Source organism: Littorina saxatilis, linkage group LG12 (genome assembly GCF_037325665.1).
Source record: "Littorina saxatilis isolate snail1 linkage group LG12, US_GU_Lsax_2.0, whole genome shotgun sequence".
NCBI classification, from domain to species: Eukaryota; Metazoa; Mollusca; class Gastropoda; order Littorinimorpha; family Littorinidae; genus Littorina; species Littorina saxatilis.
In genome coordinates, this window is record NC_090256.1 from 33484733 (window position 1) to 33501307 (window position 16575).

General features: G+C 38.7%; 1 pseudogene; it reads left to right on the forward strand.

Annotated features, from left to right (window-relative positions):
- The first annotated feature begins 1786 nt into the window (after window positions 1–1786).
- On the forward strand, window positions 1787–15093 carry LOC138981783 (probable ATP-dependent DNA helicase RecS; annotated as a pseudogene).
- The last annotated feature ends 1482 nt before the right edge of the window (window positions 15094–16575 follow it).

Here is a 16575-nt window from a genome sequence, read left to right on the forward strand (position 1 = left end):
GCGTCGTCCGCGACGCTGGAATTAAAGTCTGATCCTTTCATTGGGAAGACCTGCGCCTTGGGGTCCATCACAGCGGTCACGGCAGACACTGGACACAAGTGATGGAGTGACATTGCCGGGAGCTTAATTTCAACAGAGCGCTCTTTACGCTGAATCGTTTTGCTCCATTGGAGCGTTATTGACATGCCCGTACCCAGAATAAGGCCCCCAAAAAATTGTCTGTTTCTGGTAACATGGCTAAAAAAAAATAGGGTCGGTAGGTCGGGATTTTTTTTTTTTTTTTTTTTTTTTTTTTTTTTTACCCCAAATGTAGACCAATAAAACTAACTTTAAAAATCGCGCAAAGAGACTGGATTCACTATACATAGAGACAAGACACTCAACACATTTACAAATCGTCAGCGGACTTTCGTTTTCACACGTTTTTGTTGTTCATTTTCTCACCCTGTCCTTTACCACCAAAAAAAAATAAAACATTTTTGAGTTTGAAAAAAAAAAGTTTAGGGTCGGCGCCGAAATTTAGGGTCGGTCGGGTGACCAGAAACAGACAATTTTTTTTTTTGGGCCTAACCACCTGGTCTCTTGTGAGCTGCTTACAAGGATCGAAGTTCCCGTTGTCCTGAAACAAGTTCGATCTCCGGAGAACTCCGAAAAAAAGCACCAAACACGCAGCCCAGAACACAATATCTTGCCTACACTCAAGGTCCAGCTGGCTTTTTTTTGTGTGTAGTAATTCAGGGGTGATTGGGGTTTTCTTATCAGTGGCCGCACATCCCTTGCATTTTTCGATGCCCTTAAGTGTTGTCTGGACGTACCACGAATCCCTGAATGGGTGCGGCAAGCCGCTTTCAAGATGAAAAATGCGAATAATGTTGATGTATTGCTTGATGGAGGACGGTTTCAAACGTCGGGCTAGGTACGCTGCGTATTGCGCAACAGTCTGCTCGTTCACAGGCACTGGCATTATGTCCATCTCCCCACAGAAACGTAAATACGAGGTAAGGTGGGTGCGGTAAGTCTTCCTAGTGTTATCAGAAAAGGCACTTGCTCTGTAATCCAACACTTCTGCCGTCAGTTGCGCCCCTAATGGGGGCTGCTGGTCTGAAAAACAAGGAACAACAGGGCTTGGTCAGACATATGGTCACACAGGTTGATGTCGGGGGGTCTCCCCCGGTGCCAGAATGTCAACAGACGCACTAAGTCTTCGCGCCGTCTGGGCTCATGGAGGCGGGAAATTGTGTCAGCCACATGTATCGCCGCGATTTTGCAGTTCACTTTTGCACATTCCCACGCCATTTTACGGAGCAGACTGTTCACATACTTATTAGTCGATCTGCCCTTATTAATATTTTGCGACAGTACTATCGGTATGAATAATCACTTCTTGTCCGCACCACATCGGAGCCCATCGTGTCACTGCTTGCACCACAGCGCACACTTCTTTATAGTTAATAATGTAGCTCCTTTGCTGCCTGCATGTCTTTTTCAAAGATGGTGTACTGCCAGTCACCTTGCCAAAAGGCACCCGCTGCAATATTACATGCATCTACATGAACATGCTGTTTTGCATTGTGAAAATAATATACTGTGCCGTTAAATACATGCATAAAAGAAAGCCACCATTGTACATCCTTATGAAATTCGCCAGATAGTTTCGCTTTGTGTCGCTGCTGCTGAAGGGGTTTAATCGTGTCCAGTATCCGCCGCAGAAAGAATTTTCCTCCTCTGACAGCCTGACAGGCCCAATTAAGGGACCCCGCTATGCTTTGTAGCTGAGTTTTTGTCCATCTTGAACACAAGGCCAGTACTGTAACTGCCCTTGATACGGATCGATCCAAGGGGGGACAATCTCAGTCATCTCAAAGAGGGAAATCCAAACGCTATCAGCTTTGTTCGATTTTATGGGCTTGGACGATAGAGAAAAATAAGAAAAGCTAACAGTGGGGTAAACCTGGACGAAATTGCTATCAAGAACGCAGAATTGATTTTTTCTGAGTTTTTTTTTTGCCGTAAGCGCCATGTTTATCGGAGCAGGAAACTCTTCCAGAGTGAGGCCCCTTTGTTGATGCATGTCAACATCAGATGTGCGAGACGCGAAATTTGCACCGCAAATTCAGTTTTAGCTCGACACGGGAGTGCACAATGGTAAGTCGTTGCTATTTTTCACTTTATTTGACATGTCTTGTGAGCAAAAGGTGTTGGTTACAGCTGTGCATGCTGTCAGTGTTCATTATTTGATTTCAATTACCCAGCACCGTCAGTTTTCCTTTGTCTTTGAGGCCGGTTGGAGAAGATCGATCGAACTTGTTTTAAGCTTTTCACTTTGCAGTATTGTTAGTCCCATCTAAAACTTTTAGAAGCTTGTGTTGAGGTTTGCACTCCTGCTTCGGCTACCAGTAAGTTCGTCACACGGTAGATTCGTCACCGGTCCCGGTAACTTCGCCACAGTAGTCCGAGCGCGGCTCTCTCTCTCTCTCTCTCTCCCTCTCTCTCCCACCTCCTTCCACCCCTCCCTCTGCTCACATTGAGTTTCTCTGCCTCCTTGACAGTGAGGTTGAAGTGTGCGAGTGTGTGTGTGTGTGTGTGTGTGTGCGATGGTGTGTGTGCGTGTGTGTGTGTGTGTGTGTGTGTGTTTTAGTGAGTGTGTGTGTATGTGCGATGGTGTGTGCGAGTGTTTGTCAGTGCGCCGTGTGTACGTGCGTGTGTGTGCGTGCGTGCGTGTCCGAGTCATGGATGTGGGTGTGTACGTCTCTCTCTCTCTCTCTCTCTCTCTCTCTCTCTCTCTCTCTCTCTCTCTCTCTCTCTCTCACTACAGGCTGTTGAGAACGGCTCAATGAGTAGATCTCGGGTTTTAAAATAACAACGCTCGGACTGTGTCGTCTGAAAACTGCTCAGTTGAGAACTGCACAATGAGTAGATCTCGGGTTTTCAAATAACCTCTCTCTATCTCCCTCTCTCTCTCCCTCTCTCTCTAAAAAATGTGAATCTTGAATCTCTCCCACGAATCAAACATCTGAAAGCATAAGCTCTTTAGCATAAACACCCGCCCACCCCTGCCGGTAACTTCGTCACCCCCTCCCCCGCTCTCAAAAGAAATTGGTAGAGAAAGTTTGCTTAAGCCTCCCCCCCCCCCCCCCATCCCCCTTCAGAAAATCTGGCAGAGAAAGTTTGCGTCACAGCCTGGTGACTCCCGAAATTTTTAGCTGAGAGTCAGCTGAGAGTGAGACTCTCTGAAAAAAATCCTACCGGGAACTCTGAATCCATTCTTTTTTTACTATAGAAATGGAGATTTAATAAGATGAGTTTAAATTCCATTCATACAGGGGAACAAATGTTGTGATTAAGGTAACATGTCCAAAAGAAAATAGGGTCGGTAGGCAGATAAAAACATGGTTTTTGGCTCACGTAAGTGTAGCCTATGCGATGATAAACTTTGTCTGTCTGTGCGTGCGTGCGTATGTATGTGTGTATGTCTGTGGTAGAAACTTTAACATTTCCGAGTCTATGGATTACGTCAGTCTCGGTCAAAAGTGTTCGACGTGTGTGATAGAAACTATTTGAAGACGTCACATTATGACGTAAGAGGGTTAGACGTCACGCAAAGGAATTACTGAAAGTCTCGGTCATTGTTATTGTGAGCGGGCCGAGACTTCTTGGCAGATCCAGGGTCTCGCTTTCTTGCATAGTTTCACCTATGCTTACTGTGTGTGTGTGTGTGTGTGTGTGTGTGTGTGTGTGTGTGTGTGTGTGTGTGTGTGTGCGTGTGTGTGTGTGTGTGTGTGTGTGTGTGTGTGTGTGTGTGTGTGTGTGTGACGGAGTGATTGAGTTTGTGTTACTGTTTGTCGATTTCTTACGTGAGCCTTGAAGGCTTCGCCTCTTGTTTTATATTACTTTTTTACACATTTTCCCCCTTTTTGACTTTCAGTCTCATATGTTTTGTTTGTTTGTGGCACTGTTGTTTTATTACTATATCACCTTTGTACACTTTTGATACAGTTTTCTTTGCTTTCAGGACCCAACTTTGCAGCAAAAATGTGTCCAACGTTTCAACAAACAGTTTCATCAGGACGTGCATGAACTGCGCCCACTTCAGTCTCTGACCATCGACCACCTACTTAAGAAAGAAGACACCATCTGCATGCTGCCAACTGGCTATGGCAAGTCACTGATCTACGAAATTTTGCCTACCGCTGTCAATGTTTGCCATGGGGAAGATGAGAAAAGTCTTGTGCTGATTGTTGCACCACTGAACGTCATCATTGAGCAAGAGCTAAGAAAAGTCTTGTGCTGATTGTTGCACCACTGAACATCATCATTGAGCAAGAGCTAAGAAAACTTGGACCAGTGTGTAAGGAACTGACAACCGGTAATGTGAAAGAAGTAAAGATTGAGATTTCCAAACTGCAGTTCAACATTGCACACCCGGAAGCAGTTGTTCGAAACAAAGAACTGAACGAACTTCTGTCATCATTGCCACCTGATATTCAAACGTTTATAGTCATCGATGAAGCCCACTGTGTGCTTGAATGGGGAAGTGAATTTCGACCGGCATATCATGAGTTGTCTGCCCTTAGAATCCTGTTGCCCAATGCACCTGTCCTAGCCATGAGTGCAACACTGACAGTGGATTCCCAACAACAGCTGGCAGACTCCCTTCACCTGAGAAAGCCCCAGTCAGTGCTAGAACGGCCTGCACATGCTTCTACGTTTCTGAGTATAAAGCAAAGACCAGCATCAGCAGATACAATGGAGGCCATTGAGCCATTGCTTGTGGAACTGATTGTACAGAAACAAGACTTTCCGTTAACAGTTGTGTACTTCAATGGCAGCCAGAACTGGGTGGGACTTGCATATGAATTCAGTCAGCGGTTTCTTGGGGAGAAGATGTATGCAGGAGATCATCAAGATCTTCAGCACGCCAGGGTTGTCCAGTTCCATGCTTCTGTTGATAAGGGAGAAGATGAAGAGGTAACAGACAATAGTTGTGATGACAATTTCCAATCATTGTAATTAGGATGCATAGTTGTGTACTTTAAAAAGTGAGTTGAAAGGGAACACCAAGTCAAGTTTTGCTAAATTGAAGTAACCTGGTAATTATGGTAAATATATTGTATAAATGCTTGGCACCCGAAGGATTTTTTTATGTGTTTTCTATTTTTTTTTATATATATTTTTTTTATGTTCCCATACAATTATCAATGGTTACAGAGAAACCCCTCTAATATAAACTGTGAGGGACAGTCCTATCAGCATCTTTCTCTTTTTCTGTGTAAACACAGTGAAGGGGATAATGTGGCATATAATTTACAATATGATACTCCCTGTGATTCCAGTCCAAGACAAATATGATGACACGGAAACTGTATCATTCCTTCAAAATATATAACTGACTTGGTGTTCCTCTTAAAATGAAATGAAGAAAACAAACAGAGAAACATAGATGTTAAGTGTAACTGTAAGTATTTGTTTTATTGCTTTCTTACAAATCCAAGAAAAAAAAGAGAGAGAAAAAAATACAGCTCCAACAGTGAATTAAAAAAAACATCATAATTGTAAATGCAGGAATGTACAGTTGTTACAACATGGTAGAAAAAGTTTTAAAGGGTTTCTGTAATTCTATATTGTGTCTAATATGACATGCTGCACACATTCTGATACAGTAATAACTACTAATCATAATTCATACACTACTAATATCTCCAGCACTAACTTTTTGATTTACATTTTCTGTACCTTTTTAAATTTTACAATATATATGTTCTGCATCTATTTCAATAGGTACGCAAGATCATCTGGACAAATCTCAGTAGAGACCCAGCTGAGAGTCCTTTGAAGATGGTCTTTGCCACAAGTGCTCTGGGGATGGGTGCAGATCTACAGAATGTGGTGCGTGTTGTCAACGTTGGAACACCTAAAACTGTTGAAGGTAACTAAAACTGTGTACACTCCTCTTAGTAAATACTTTATAACTAAGAAAGTATAAACAGAATCAAAAGTCCAGAATTTGTTCACCAGACTATCTGATTTTAACCCCATTAAGGCTGGAGCACACTTTGGAAAGTACGTTGGAGTAGCCTCCCTTCTACGTTGGAGTAGCCTCCCTTCCCGGATTTAGAACGCGTTTCGTGTCGTAACAGATTATCCACTTACTAGCCATATCCGTATGCAAAATAATGAAATAAACATTAGGAAATGGCAGACGTTTACAAATATCGACATTCTCTATCAGTGCAATAAAAAACAATCGTTAGAACTTGCATTTACGACATGTCGTGCGTGAGAACGTGTCACTGTAAACAAGCACTTTTTGCCTGGCTGAAGAACCCCACGAGTCAAGCTAAAACAGACGACAAGTAATGGAAAGCAGTCTGCGGATAAACATAACAAACTATTGATGAAAAAGTGTGTTCATCCCTGCTCTGGATAAAAGACATCGGACTGATGACAACGTGGCAGCGTTCACGCGAAAAGATTTTTTTTCAGATTATCGCTTCTACATTTTATTGCACGTACTTGGGGCAGATCTGAATTTCTGAAAGATGACACATCGGTCTTGTGAGTTGAGAACCACATGTTCTTTGCCGACAGAAATCACGATGGGACAAGATGTAGATTGTGTTGAAGAGATGTTTGCAGATTATCGCATCTACATTTTATTGCTCAGATCAATGCACGTAGTTGGGGTAGATCTGAATTTCGCAATGGAAGACGACAAATCCGTCTTGTGAGTTAAGAACCACACGTTCTTTGGCGGCAGAAATCACTATGGGACAAGATGAGGATTGTGTTGAGGGGCTAATACTGACTGACTTTAGATGAAGAGTTCCTAGAATGCCTGGTTTTTGTAGAGAGGCATCATGATGATATCCTGGGGTTTTTTTTTTACGTTCTTGGTGACAACGCGCCAGAATCGCACGAAGATCGAACTCTCGAAGAAAACAAGTTTATCGCTGAACATCGGAAATGTGAAATGCTCTTCCTGTCTGACCAGTCTCCCCGTTAAATCCACAGGCTACATTATTTATCAGGTAACTTACCAAACCGGAGTGTGTGTGTGTGTGTGTGTGTGTGTGTGTGTGTGTACACCGGATTACCACCATCAACGCACCCTTTTGGACTTTTCTACTATGCCTGCTGTGACATTCACGAGGATTATTGTGATTCTTGGACAATCGTGTGCCTATGCTGGACTTGCAGGAAGACAAACGGTGCCGGAACGGTATACGTGCTGCCAAGTGTGCACGTCCAGAGCGCAGTGTGAACCGAGAGTGAGTGTGTCATTGTGTGGAAGTTTTGCTTGATTGATTTATTCATGATTTAATTTGCTTTTTGGTTCAATAGTAAAATCTGTGTACGTTATACTTTGTATTTTGTGGTGTGATTCGCCCGAGTGCGAGACCCCCATCCCCGAACGCCTCTGTGGGTGGAATTGTATATATACTTGTGTAACGTGAGTGTGTAGATGAGAATGTGAAAGTTGCTTTGGACCCAGATACACACAGCAGACACCAACGCAACAGCTAAGTTTCAGCCTGACAAAGAAATTCGAGTGACACAGCTAATGGCTGTACTTGTTATTTCTCTATTAAAACAAATGTTTCAAGATCTTTAGGCCAAAACAAATAAATTGTCTGTTTCTATTAACATGGCTAAAAAAAAAATAGGGTAGGTAGGTAGGTGTTTTTGTTGTTGTTGTTGCCAGGATAGAATTCTTGAAAATAACAAAATGACACAAAGAGACAAGACTCGCTATAGATAGATTTATAAAAAGAAAAACCAAATGTGACAAAGGATATAAAATGATTGTTTTACCTGGTCTGGAATCTTCAGTAGTAATTGCATAAAAAAAGTCTGATATATCAATTATCATGTTAACTTTTTCTTAAAATGGGTGCGTTAAATCCTAGTCTGTTTGTTTTTAATGGACTAAGCAATCCTTGGACTGACAGAAAAGATGTATTTTAAAAATGTCCAGTTGCTTTTACTTATTTTTCTAATTGGAAGAGAATACAAATTATGCACTCTTTTCTGTTCAAATGGGTAGAGGGCGGGGGTAGTAAAAGGATCACAGTTCAAGATTTTGCGCGACAAGAGGTGTGTTTCTTTTATAAAGAGCAAAAACTCAACTTGGTATCTAACACTATTTCTGAACACTGTAACCACTTTAGCACTTTTTTTCTTTTTTTTTTCTGTCTTCCAAACTTCTAATTCAGCTTCAAAAATGATTAAAAAAAAGGTTTTTTTTCTTCTGAAATCTACAGTTAAATCACTATTTTGGATATTCTATTTTGCTTCCCTATTTATCTTCTTAAGTTTTTGATCATCTGATTACCTTGCTTTTCTATTTGGAAGATAATATGCACTCTTTTCTGAAAAATGGGTAGGGGGTGGGGGTAGTAAAAGCATCACAGTATAAAATTTTGTGCGACAAGAGGTGTGTTTCTTTTAACTGTGATGAAGAGGGATAACTCAACTTGGTATCTAACACTAGTTCTGAACACTGTAACCACTTTAGCACTTTTAATTTATTTGTTCTGTCTTCCAAGCTTTAAATTCAGCTTATAAAATGAGTAAAACAGTGTGTGTTTTCTGAATTCACCAGTTAAATCACTCTGTTGGATGTTGTTTTTTGCTTCCCTCTTTCTGTTCTGAAGTTTTTGATCATCTGACTACCTTGCTTTTCTATTTGGAAGATAATATGCACTCTTTTCTGAAAAATGGGTAGAGGGCGGGGGTAGTAAAAGCATCACAGTTCAAGATTTTGCGCGACAAGAGGTGTGTTTCTTTCAACTGTGATGAAGAGGAATAACTCAACTTGGTATCTAACACTATTTCTGAACACTGTAACTACTGAAGCACTTTTAATTTTTTTTTTCTGTCTTCCAAGCTTTAAATTCAGCATATAAAATGAGTAAAAAATTGGTTTTTTTTCTGAATTCACCAGTTAAATCACTCTGTTGGATGTTATTTTTTGCTTCCCTATTTCTGTTCTGAAGTTTTTGATCATCTGACTACCTTGCTTTTCTATTTGGAAGATAATATGCACTCTTTTCTGAAAAATGGGTAGGGGGTGGGGGTAGTAAAAGCATCACAGTTCAAGATTTTGCGCGACAAGAGGTGTGTTTCTTTTAACTGTGATGAAGAGGGATAACTCAACTTGGTACCAAACACTATTTCTGAACACTGTAACCACTTTAGCACTTTCATTTTTTTTCTCTCTGTCTTCCAAGCTTTAAAATTCAGCTAATAAAATGAGTAAAAAAGTGGGTTTTTTTCAGAATTCACCAGTTAAATCACTATGTTGGATGTTCTATTTTGCTTCCCTATTTCTGTTCTGAAGTTTTTGATCATCTGACTACCCTGCTTTTCTATTTGGTAGATAATATGCACTCTTTTCTGAAAAAATGGGTAGGGGGTGGGGGAAGTAAAAGTATCACAGTTCAAGATTTTGGCCGACAAGAGGTGTGTTTTTTTAAAAATTGGTAAAGAGGGATAACTCAACTTCGTATCTAACACTATTTCTGAACACTGTAATCACTTTAACACTTTTAATTTATGTTTGTCTGTGTTCCAAGTTTCAAATTAATCTTCAAAAATGGGTTAAAAAAAATGTTTTTTTAATAAATCACAAGTTAAATCATTATGTTGGATGTTCTATTTTGCTTCCCTCTTTCTCTTCTTTACGTTTTTGATCATCTGACTACCCTGCTTTTCTATTTGAAAGATAATATATATGCACTCTTTTCTGAAAAATGGGTAGGGGGTGGGGGTAGTAAAAGCATCACAGTTCAAGATTTTGCGCGACAAGAGGTGTGTTTCTTTTAACTGTGATGAAGAGGGATAACTCAACTTGGTACCAAACACTATTTCTGAACACTGTAACCACTTTCATTTTTTTTCTCTCTGTCTTCCAAGCTTTAAAATTCAGCTAATAGTAATAAAATGAGTAAAAAAAGTGGTTTTTTTTAGAATTCACCAGTTAAATCACTATGTTGGATGTTCTATTTTGCTTCCCTATTTCTGTTCTTCAGTTTTTGATCATCTGACTACCCTGCTTTTCTATTTGGTAGATAATATGCACTCTTTTCTGAAAAAATGGGTAGGGGGTGGGGGAAGTAAAAGTATCACAGTTCAAGATTTTGCGCGACAAGAGGTGTATTTCTTTTAACAGTGGTAAAGAGGGATAACTCAACTTGGTATCTAACACTATTTCTGAACACTGTAATCACTTTAACACTTTTAATTTATGTTTGTTTGTGTTCCAAGTTTTAAATTAAGCTTCAAAAATGGGTAAAAAAAATAGTTTTCTCATAATTCACAAGTTAAATCATTATGTTGGATGTTCTATTTTGCTTCCCTCTTTCTCTTCTTAAGTTTTTGATCATCTGACTACCCTGCTTTTCTTTTTGGAAGATAATATGCACTCTTTTCTGAAAAATGGAAAGGGGGTGGGGGTAGTAAAAGCATCACAGTTGAACATTTTGCACGTTAAGAGGTGTATTTTTTTTTAAATGGTAAAGAGGGATAACTCAACTTGGTATCTAACACTATTTCTGAACACTGTAATCACTTTAACACTTTTGATTTATGTTTGTCTGTGTTCCAAGTTTCAAATTAAGCTTCAATAATGGGTAAAAAAAATGTTTTTTTAATAATTCACAAGTTAAATCATTATGTTGGATGTTCTATTTTGCTTCCCTCTTTCTCTTCTTTACGTTTTTGATCATCTGACTACCCTGCTTTTCTATTTGAAAGATAATATGCACTCTTTTCTGAAAAATGGGTAGGGGGTGGGGGTAGTAAAAGCATCACAGTTCAAGATTTTGCGCGACAAGAGGTGTTTTTTTTTTAACTGTGATGAAGAGGGATAACTCAACTTGGTATCAAACACTATTTCTGAACACTGTAACCACTTTAGCACTTTTAATTTTTTTTTCTGTCTTCAGTTCCAAGCTTTAAATTAAGCTAATAAAATGAGTAAAAAAGTGGTTTTTTTTTTAGATTTCACCAGTTAAATCACTATGTTGGATGTTCTATTTTGCTTCCCTATTTCTGTTCTTCAGTTTTTGATCATCTGACTACCCTGCTTTTCTATTTGGTAGATAATAATTATGCACTCTTTTCTGAAAAAATGGGTAGGGGGTGGGGGAAGTAAAAGTATCACAGTTCAAGATTTTGCGTGACAAGAGGTGTATTTCTTTTAACAGTGGTAAAGAGGGATAACTCAACTTGGTATCTAACACTATTTCTGAACACTGTAATCACTTTAACACTTTTAATATATGTTTGTCTGTGTTCCAAGTTTCAAATTAAGCTTCACAAATGGGTAAAAAAAATAGTTTTCTCATAATTCACAAGTTAAATCATTATGTTGGATGTTCTATTTTGCTTCCCTCTTTCTCTTCTTAAGTTTTTGATCATCTGACTACCCTGCTTTTCTATTTGGAAGATAATATGCACTCTTTTCTGAAAAATGGGAAGGGGGTGGGGTTAGTAAAAGCATCACAGTTCAAAATTTTGCGCGTTAAGAGGTGTATTTTTTTTTAAATTGGTAAAGAGGGATAACTCAACTTGGTATCTAACACTATTTCTGAACACTGTAATCACTTTAACACTTTTAATCAATGTTTGTTGGTGTTCCATGCTTCAAATTGAGCTTCAAAATGGATACAAAAGGATTTTTTTCCGAATTCACAAGTAAAATCACTACGTTTAATGTTCTATTTTGCTTCCCTATTTCTCTTCTTCAGTTTGTGATCATCTGATTGTTATTTTGTTTACATTTTCACAATACAATATTGCAACTTATTCAGTAGTGTTTGCGTGAAAAAATCTGATACCTATGCTTAAACTTCAGTCGTTATCTTAAAATTTTGCGCGTTAAGCCCTTTATATTTTGTATTTTCCTGATAAAGCAAACATTGAACTAACAGAAAAAGTAACTTTTAAAACTACCTAATCACTTTGAAATTGGGCCTCCAAAGTGTACTCCAGCCTTAATGAGATCATTTATGTTTGAATAACACCTTAACATCAGCTGATATCAATTGGTAAAAAGAAAACACATAAAACTAAGCATACAAATGTTTTTAACCTCTCGTAATTAATGTTTTATTGTACAAAAAAGAGTATAAGCCCCCCCCCCCCCCCAATTTGTCTGTTTCTGATAACATAGCTAAAAAAAAAAAAAGGTCGGTAGGTCGGGATTTTTTTTTTTTTTTTTTTGCTAGGGTAGAATTCTTGAAAATAACTAAAAAATACAAGGAGACAGGACTCGCTATGGATAGATTTATGTAAACAAAAGTGTTACAAAGGGTATAAAATGATTGTTTTACCTTGTCTGAGTCGTCTGTTACTGTCGTTTATGTTGTTCTTGGGTAGTACGTAATATCGAAACCGTCATCGAAACCAACTGATATATCGAAACCGACCTGTTCATGTTTTTTGACACATCGACAATATTGTCATCTTGGGTACTGGTATGAGCAAACCGAGCAAATCAATCGAGAGACAGAACAACATCATTAGCCTACCGCGGTCGCCTCAGTTCCTTAGTGGACTGAGACCAAACTGACAAACTGACAAAGCCACACACAGATAAGTTTAAAAACTAATATATTCATCTTTTTGTCTGTTTGTTTGTTTGTCCGCTTGCAAAGGCAATTGTGCCGACAATTTTGCGACGGTTTTGTACAATCCTTTTTTAAGTGCTTTAAGTTGAACCTTGTGTTTTTTGATTTTCTTACCTACAGCACTGGTGGTCAATTTGTTTCTGATTTTTTTTTTTTTAGTCCCAGGAACGATAACTTGGTATGCTTGGTCAGAATGTGCTTTCGGTTACCGCCATGCCGTGCCGTTTAGTGTGTTGACACAACTTGCCAAACTGATTGATTACTTTATGTTTCTGCGATATGTTATAAACAATTTTTCCTGTGGGACACTAAAGTACGTCGTATTGTATTGTATTGTTTGCTTTAACTTTAAGCACTGATCAGCTATCATCATTAACGGAAAATCAGGTCAGTTTCGATATTTCAGTCGGTTTCGATGGCGGTTTCAATATTTTGGCCGGTTTTGATAATACGAACTACTGTTGTTCTTTTCTTTCCGACATATTTTTGGGTGACTCTGGGCCTGGCATACAAAAAAAGTTCAGGTCAAAAAATAGGGTTGGTTGGGGTATTAGAAAGACAACTTTTTTTGGTTGGCCTGAACAGAATCTATAGTCCTCAACATGTTTGCTGGACTATAACTCCTTAAAGAGACAATTTCAGGGGGAATAGAACCTTGACAATTAGTACAAGAAGGGCAAAGCCCATACGACTCACATGCTTTACACATTTTTCCTACCAAAATACATGTGACCTTGACCCAGGGTCAAGGTCATCCAAGGTCATGCAACACAAAGCTGTTAATTCAAGACATAGGAAGTACAATGGTGCTTATTGGCTCTTTCAGTTTCTACCATGAGATATGGTCACTTTTAGTGGTTCACTACCTTATTTTGGTCACATTTCATAAGGGTCAAAGTGACCTTGATCATATGTGACCAAATGTGTCTCATGATGAAAGCATAACATGTGCCCCACATATTTTTTAAGTTTGAAACAGTTATCTTCCATAGTTCAGGGTCAAGGTCACTTCAAAATATGTATACAATCCAACTTTGAAGAGCTCTTGTGACCTTGACCTTGAAGCAAGGTAAACCAAACTGGTATCAAAAGATGGGGCTTACTTTGCCCTATATATCATATATAGGTGAGGTATTCAATCTCAAAAACTTCAGAGAAAATGGGAAAAATGTGAAAAATAGCTGTTTTTTAGACAAGTTCATTTATGGCCCCTGCGACCTTGACCTTGAAGCAAGGTCAAGATGCTATGTATGTTTTTTGGGGCCTTGTCATCATACACCATCTTGCCAAATTTGGTACTGATAGACTGAATAGTGTCCAAGAAATATCCAACGTTAAAGTTTTCCGGACGGACGGACGGACGACTCGGGTGAGTACATAGACTCACTTTTGCTTCGCATGTGAGTCAAAAATGAAAACACAAAACACTATGTACACCTTGTAATGAGAACATCACAGTCCTGTTTAAAGTTACTACATGTACAGCTTTCTCATCCAGATTTTATGTTATTTTTCTGATTTCCCCACTGTAAGGGATAATATATTTCAGAGCCACTGACAATAACAATAACACTGAGTTAAATTAAAATGATAATACAGTATCTCAACAAGTGTTTGTTTTCCTGTGCAGTATACCTCATTTTCTTATTGTTGTTTTACTGCAATAGGATGTAACATGTAACAAAATAAGACATACTACTACTAGTGCATAAATACCACTGAGCTTTGGTGACATGTAAAATCTACCTTCATGATGTGCAGTGATATGCCTTTCAGTTATACACTGTACCTGTCAACTCAAAGTCAGAAAAAGAATGCCATAGTATTTATTTAAGATTGTGAACAATATTTTCATTACATGCTAAAATGTTTGTTCTTGTGTTCCAGCATACGTGCAACAGACAGGTCGAGCTGGAAGAGGAGGAGACACTTCAGCAGCCATAATGTACTACAACAACCAAGACCTTGGGGTGCCTGCCGTGACAGACACAATGCGGGCCATGTGCAGAAACACAACTGAGTGCAGGCAAAGTTTCCTGAACAAATGCTTTGGGTTTCCAAGTCCTAGCGAACCATGTTCTTCTGGTACAATTGTGCATTGTTGTGACATTTGCTTTTCTCAGTTCGGAGTTAAATACCAGCTGCCATTTAACAGTCGGGCAAAGGAATGTATTCGCAGCTGCCTTGTGGATTATGTTCAGAAAGACACTACTCACACTTTAAGAAAGACTATAACCTGTTCAGTTATCCAGCAGATTGCTGCAATGTCTAAGTCTTTTAACAGCTCAGATGACTTATGCAGAGAGTTCAACCTTGAACGTTCAGTGGCAGAATCTGTGTACAAGATGCTGGCTGCAGTCATTACTCCTCATCATTAGTACAAGTCCATTAAAAGCAAGTAGACACATTGGGTTGATCATTTTGTATTCAACAAAATAAACCAAGTCTGAAATCCACAAAACTGTTCATTAGTCTCAGTATTTATTTTATGTGTTTTTATGTTGTCGTTGTATGTACATATTTTATTGCTTAAAGATACATAAGGTAGGTGTAGTCTCTCTCACAGAATCATCCGGGCTTTCAAGGCTGTAACAGTAATTATGTACTTGAGACAAAACTGTACATTACAGCCACAGTTATGGCCGCGTTGATGAGCAATTAATTTCTGATTATTTTATTTTTTCCTTTGGTAAGTCAACTTCATAAGAACCAAGTCCCACTGAGCCAAATTTCTCGATTTCTCCGCAGAGCATTTGTCAACTAATTGCAACGAGTTTGAATGAGGTGTAACTTTGCGAGCCAACCTTGGTTCAGCACGTGTTTCGAAATGTCTCAGCGCCTTTCACATCAGAGCACAACTTTAAGTTTGTATGTGAAAGCGTTGTGCTCTGTGGCAAGTACTCTGTGCTGCGACTCGGGAATCATGTGAAATATAGAGCAATAAAATATTAATTTCTCCTCAGTGCACCCATAATTGTGGCTATTTTAATTTGCCTTATTTACAACATGAATGAGACAGTCTCTAAAGCCTAGGTGATTCTGTGAGGGAGACTTCACCAACATGCCCCATGATTTTGAAAGCTTTGAACAGCTTTTGAAACCAGGTAAAGAACACATACTTAATAGTAAACTGAGACACTTACAAGTTACACAATCAACCATGATTACCACAATGGAAACAATATCTTGGACTTTATTCATCTGAAGTACAAGATCCCAAAACTGAATTAAACATGCAAAAAGGGAAAATTAGATAAAAACAATAAATGCAATCAAAGGGTATTTAAAAAAAAGCAAAAAAAAAATATCAGTTGTGAAATATTCCCCGACTATGGCAAACAGTTAAATTTAATCTTCTCAGGCCAACTTTTGTGTGCTCAAACATGCAAATCACCCTTCGTAGTTATTATGATGTGATCTTACGCTAAATGTCGAAACCCTAAGATCTGCCTTAGAAAGAATTACATGGAAAGAAATATCAAAAATGTGCTTCCAGGATTTGATTTAAAAAAAATTCTATTTCTTTTATGTAATTACATATAAAGTCTTGCAATTGGGACTATTTCCAAAGGCTAATCAGAGCAACTAGCAAAAAAGTGAGAGAAAAATCAAGAAACCTTACACTACCAGTCTTGATACAGTTGCCTATAATAATTAGGGCAGCTGGTTTCATTTAAAAAAAAAAAGTTGATATCTCTTGCCTGAAACTAAGTACACTTCATAATTTAAATTACCACTATTTTAAAACCCGAGTAATTTATAATTCCATGCAAAGAATGTAATCAGTCAAAACCATGCAACATGAAGAAAGTTTGGATCAAAACAGTGTTAACTGGCAGGCTGAACTGGCAATGTAATCGTGCAAGTGAAAGACAGGAATACCTTCTGGTGCACTTTTTCCTCAACAAGTGTGAGGGAAATGACATGCTGGATGAGGGACAGC